The sequence below is a fragment of the Choloepus didactylus genome, chromosome 13 (genome assembly GCF_015220235.1).
Source record: "Choloepus didactylus isolate mChoDid1 chromosome 13, mChoDid1.pri, whole genome shotgun sequence".
Classification (NCBI taxonomy): Eukaryota; Metazoa; Chordata; class Mammalia; order Pilosa; family Megalonychidae; genus Choloepus; species Choloepus didactylus.
This window is the reverse complement of record NC_051319.1, coordinates 68549902-68555822: the sequence shown is the minus strand read 5'-3', so window position 1 is coordinate 68555822 and position 5921 is coordinate 68549902. Positions and strand designations below refer to the sequence as shown.

Here is a 5921-nt window from a genome sequence, read left to right as displayed (position 1 = left end):
AAGCTTTAAAAGGCCTTTCCCTAAAGGGATATTCATAATTGTACTTTCTTTTACTTAATGAGGGCTCCAAAATTTGTATAAACTTCCCACAAAATCTGGATCTGCCCCTTTTTGTCCTCTAGTCAGTGAATTGTGTATGGGCAGAGATGATGTCTTATTCATCTTCATATCAACAATGCACATTGGTCTTCAAATAATTGGTGTTGAATGAATGAATGATCCAAAAATATAAGGCAAGTTTGAGAAGAAAGGAAAAGACCAGCCATGGGTACAGGCTGAGGCAAGATGTAGAAATCCAGACAGATGAGTGACCCAGTCCCCTAAGGACAGACAGGAGAGGGATATAATCCAGGTCACCAAGGTCAGAGCAAGGCTGTGAATCAGACCAAATGCAGAGAGCACAGGTCAGAAGCCAGGCAGACAAACACAAGCCTGGAATGTGCAGACCCCAGGCAGAGCAGGACAGAAGGTCCAAGTCCAGGCTAAAGGCCAGGAAACAGGGAAGCAAGACAAAACTGGCAGGAAGACAGAAACAAAGCAGCAACAACGAGCAAGCACTTTCAGCTGCACAGTTCTTATATGATTCTGCAGCTCTGGAAACTATACCAGAAGGGCAGGAATCACTCACTCAGCTAAGTGATAGGGCATGAAATGGACACAGGGAACCAGCAGCTATGGCAGCGGATTCTGACTAAAGGTGTCTATCCCCCTTGGATTGGTGCCCAGGGAATATGTCTTTCCAAACCTGAGCACCTACTGAAAACTAAATGATGAAAATGCTGTTGAGTTCAGAAAGCCCTCTTTAAAAGAAAAAAAAGAATAAGAAATCTGTATCTATCCTGTTTTGACATATTCCTTTAAAGATTTGCTTTCAAGAATGCAACAATGAATGGCTATATTGTAGTATGAAATCAGGACAGCAGTTATGTAAAGGAGGCAAAAATTGCTTCATTAAAATGCATGGAGGGTGAAGTGATGGATTATAGTATAGATCATGCTAGAGATGAGCAGATTACTGAGTGCCAGGCACATAAGGTAGACAGATTAATGAAAAATAAATAAAGGGACTTCAGAAAAATAGCATGAAGCTGAGCACTGGTCTGCTGCGTACACCAGAACATAAGCATAAATGCGTGTAGAAAATCATTTCTTTTCATTTGAAATATTGATTTGAAAGTCAATGTTATTTGCTTCTTTCCCCATTTTCCCATTTTTTGTTTATTTTTTAGATAATTAATGTTAATTTTTAAAAGTAGGAAACATCAACATGGTGGACCATCTAATGCAGGTTGCTTACCATGGGGAAATGTCAATGGCATGGTACTGTTTTCTTAATGGTATGGATAATCACTGAAAATTATAAATAAAAGGATTGGCCCTTCTTGTCTTGACTTTACTGTGTGTTTTGCCTGGTAAATTTCATGAATGTTACTTTGAAGGGGAAGTTGTTTAAAAGTATTGGGAGGAAAATGGAATTTGGAGTCAGATGACTCAAGGTTCAAAAACCTAATATTATGTGATTTGGACAAATCACCTAATCTTTTTAAACTTCAGTTTTTGGCAGGAAAAAAATGGCTCCTGCCTTAATTAACTCAGAGTCTTCAATGAATCTCAAATGAAATAAGAAAAAAAAAACAATCTATAAAAAGATGTAAAATATAAATTGTCAACTATAGATACAAAGTCCATCAGATATCAGCTGGGTCAGGTTTTCATATAATCATTCTAACTGAATGAGAAAGGATGCAGCAATCACCTAAAAATACACCTACCTGTCACTACCTACAGCAAAAGATAGGCAGTGGCTATTTTTAGGAATGGAATTAGTTTCTGATTACTTACTTAGTCATTTTAAATTTAAGCTTATAGTTTCAACAACGTGTGAGGTTAAGTAAGTCACCTCTTTCAAAGTTACTAAGCTATATTATTTATAGTAATTACGTATTTCTGAACATTTATTTGCTTAATCAGAGGCTTAAGGCTTGAAGACAAGTAAAAATAGCTGAACTGTATGCAAGAACTCTGAAAAAATGTAGAGAAACATTATAGACTATAAAATGGAAATGAAACTCTGTGACAAAAAAAAAAGCACAGAGAGCATTGGAAAAAAATAGATTGAAACTTGAAATGAGAAGAGTGAAGGACCACCAGAAACAGGTTGGGAATAATTAGCAAGTTGCCATCAGTGTGGAAGAGCATCACATGGGAATACGCACTCCAAGTCTGAGTCTTGCAATTCGAGGTACTAGGGACAGGAACAAAACACAAGAAAAAATACAAATGCTATCATAGTGAAAAGCATGTACTCAACTGGTCCACCTTTTTGATTGCTGCTTTTGAGGGCTACACACTTTGGTCAGTTCAGGTCTCTGAGAAGCAGATGTCAAGACAGGATTAGATATATAAGAGATTTATAGGGGGAAACACCAATGAAAGATAAAGGGAAAAGGAGCAAGAGTAGACAGGGAGGAGCGAGGCAGCAAGATGGATGCGGGATTCTTCTGTGGAACTAGTGCAGAACAGGATAATCGGTTCAGCAACAAACAGAAGCAGCTACCGAAGCAGCTGAAATTTGCAGAATGCCTAGAAAAAAAAGGTGGACATGAGCAAAGTAAATATGGAGATTATAAAGCCTTGGATAACAAAACGAGTAACAGAAATCCCTGGATTTGAAGATGATGTTGTGATTGAGTTTATATTCAACCAGCTGGAAATGAAGAATCCAGACTCCAAAATGATGCAAATCAACCTGACTGGGTTTTTGAATGGAAAAAGTGCTAGAGACTTATGGGAGAACTGTGGCCCCTGCTGTTAAGTGCACAAGAAAACATTGGTGGAATTCCTTCTGCTTTCCTAGAACTGAAGAAAGAAGAAATAAAATAGAGACAGACTGAACAGGAAAAATTGGCATCTATGAAAAAGCAAGATGAAGACAAAGATAAGAGGGATAAGGAAGAAAAAGAAAGCAGCAGAGAAAAAAGGGAAAGGTCTCGAAGCCCAAAACGATGCAAATCCAGATCTGCTTCCCCGAGAAGACGATCTTCCCCTGTCAGGAGAGAAAGAAAGCGCAGTCATACTCAATCTCTCCATCACAGAACCAAGAGCCGGAATCCTTCCCCTGCTCCAGAAAAGGAGAAAACTCCAGAGTTCCCAGAACCTTCAGTAAAAGTAAAAGAACCTTCAGTACAAGAGGCCACTTCTACTAACGACATCCTGAAAGTTCCCAAGCCTGAACCTGTACCAGAGCCTAAAGAACCTTCTCCAGAAAAAAATTCCAAAAAAAGAAAAGGAAAAGACTCGACCAAGATCTCTGTCACGTTCCAAATCAAGGTCCCGGACGCGTTCCCGCTCTCCACCTCATACTCAACCTAGACGGCGCCATAGATTCTGATCAAGATCATATTCACCTAGAAGGTGGCCAAGCCCAAGAAGGCAGCCTTCTCCTCAGAGAAGAACTCCACCGCGACGAATGCCTCCTCCACCAAGGCACAGAAGGAGTAGATCTCCAGTGAGACGAAGAAGGCGCTCATCAGCATCCTTGTCTGGGAGTAGCTCATCATCATCTTCATCTCGTTCCCGGTCACCACCAAAGAAGCCTCACAAGAAGACATCCAGTCCCCCTTGAAAAACTCGTAGGTTATCTCCTTCAGCGAGTTCTCCAAGGCGAAGTCACCGACCTTCACCTCCAGCAACTCCACCGCCAAAAACTCGTCATTCCCCAACACCCCAGCAGTCAAACAGTACCAGAAAAAGTCATGTTTCTGTCTCTCCAGGGAGAACTTCAGGTAAAGTGACAAAACATAAAGGTACTGAGAAAAGAGAGTCTCCTTCACCAGCACCCAAGCCTAGAAAAGTAGAGTTACCTGAATCTGAAGAAGATAAAGGTGGCAAAATGGCAGCTGCAGACACTGTACAGCAGAGACGCCAGTACAGATGACAAAACCAGCAGTCTTCATCTGACTCCGGATCCTCCTCCTCAGAAAATGAGCGACCCAAGAGGTCCCATGTGAAGAATGGCGAAGTGGGCAGGAGGTGGAAACATTCTCCTTCCCAGAGTGCCTCTCCATCACCACGAAAGCACCAGAAAGAGACCTCCCCTCGTGATAGATGGAGGAGAAGTCCCTCCCCACCACCAACCAGAAGACGACGTTCTCCTTCTCCAGCTCCTCCTCAGCTGCGCAGATCTCCCACACTACCACCACAACAAAGGACTCCTTCTCCTCCACCACGTCGGCGCTCACCTTCCCCAAGAAGATTCTCTCCTCCAATACAGAGGAGATACTCTCCTTCTCACCCTCCAAAAAGAAGAACAGCTTCTCCCGCTCCCCATCCTAAAAGAAGGGCATCGCCATCTCCACCACCAAAACGTAGGGTCCCCCATTCTCCACCTCCCAAAGAAAGAAGCTCCCCTGTCACCAAAAGACGTTCACCATCATTATCATCAAAGCATAGGAAAAGGGTCTTCCCCGAGTCGATCTACCCCGGAGGCCCGATCTCCACAACCAAAGGGCATTCGCCCTCACCACAGCCTAGAGTCTTCAGACCACCTCAAGCCCTCCCCCCATTGGAAGACGGGCATCATCATCATCCCAAAGAAGGCAGTCCTCATCTCCAAGTACTAGGCCCATTAAGAGAGTCTCCAGAACTCCGGAACCCAAAAAGACAAAAATGGCTGCCTCACCAAGCCCTCCGTCTGTAAGGAGGGTCTCATCTTCTTGATCTGTCTCAGGATCTCCTGAGACAGCAGCTAAAAAATCCCAAGCACCTCCAACCCCTGTCCAGTCTCAGTCACCCTCTACAAACTGGTCACCAGCAGTACCAGTCAAAAAGGCTAAAAGCCCAACACAAAGCCCATCTCCTGCCCAGAATCAGACCAAGAAGGAGGCTGGAAGAAAAAGAAGGACAAGAAACACAAAAAAATACTTCTCCATGGCATCTCACTCTTCTCACTCCCAGCTTCTGTCTCTGTTTCCAGTGTCCTCTGTAGGTGGAACAGCCCCTTCCCAGTTCACGGACCTTTATTTCTGAGGCAAAATTTAGAAGAAGGAGACTAATAGGGCATAAATGGTACTCATCATCTCCCTCTTCCACTCTTCATTCTAAATTCCCCTCACCCTCAGCTATCACCTCTGCAATCTTGGTGGTTTACCTGGTGATTTTACACTCACCCTGTAAAGCAGCCATACCTACACCTGCTGATCAGGGACAATTACCTCTGCCAAGATGGCAACTTCCTTCTTTTGCCTTCAAGTCCCTAGAACAAGGAGTTCAAATTATCTGAGGGCAGCCATAGTTTGCATTCAACAAGATCCTTGATGTGTCCCGTGACAAAAGTTTGCTCCCTTTAGATACAGGACCTATTACCCTAAGAGCCGAGATTTGTAGGGATGGGAAATACAAAGTCTCCTTGGGGGTCACTGAGCCATTTCTGCTTCCATCTCTTAGTTCCAGGACCTATGTATTTTTCCTATTGGGGACACAGTGCCATACAAAGGTCTCTAATTTGATGTGTATAATGCATCTGTACTGATGGCATTCCATCCTTGCAAAATATTGGATCCAAGATGCCACTTCAGCTGGGCCTTCAGTTCTCAATCTCTTGAGCCAATTCCTTCTAGATGGTGCAGTACATGATGGGACCAGTGCATCCAATGGTCTTATCACATACTGTAATTCCTTCACTGTGAAGTGTGTCTACTGGTCCCATGCTATGTTATGTGGAATTCCATGCCTGTGGATCAGACATTCCAGAAACCCCTGGATAGCTGTGTTGGCTGAAGCTCCAAGGGAAGGTCTCTTACAAGACTAAGTGCTGACCCCTCCAAGATAGAAGGGGCCCAATGTTGTTGGACTTGTCACCAACTGGCTGGAACCCTGGAGGACAATAGTGCCATTCGGGACAATAGTGCTCAATGCTGGTC

General features: G+C 43.4%; 1 pseudogene; it reads left to right on the top strand.

Annotated features, from left to right (window-relative positions):
• Positions 1-2484: 2484 nt before the first annotated feature.
• Positions 2485-5054, top strand: LOC119507745 (annotated as a pseudogene).
• Positions 5055-5921: the final 867 nt, after the last annotated feature.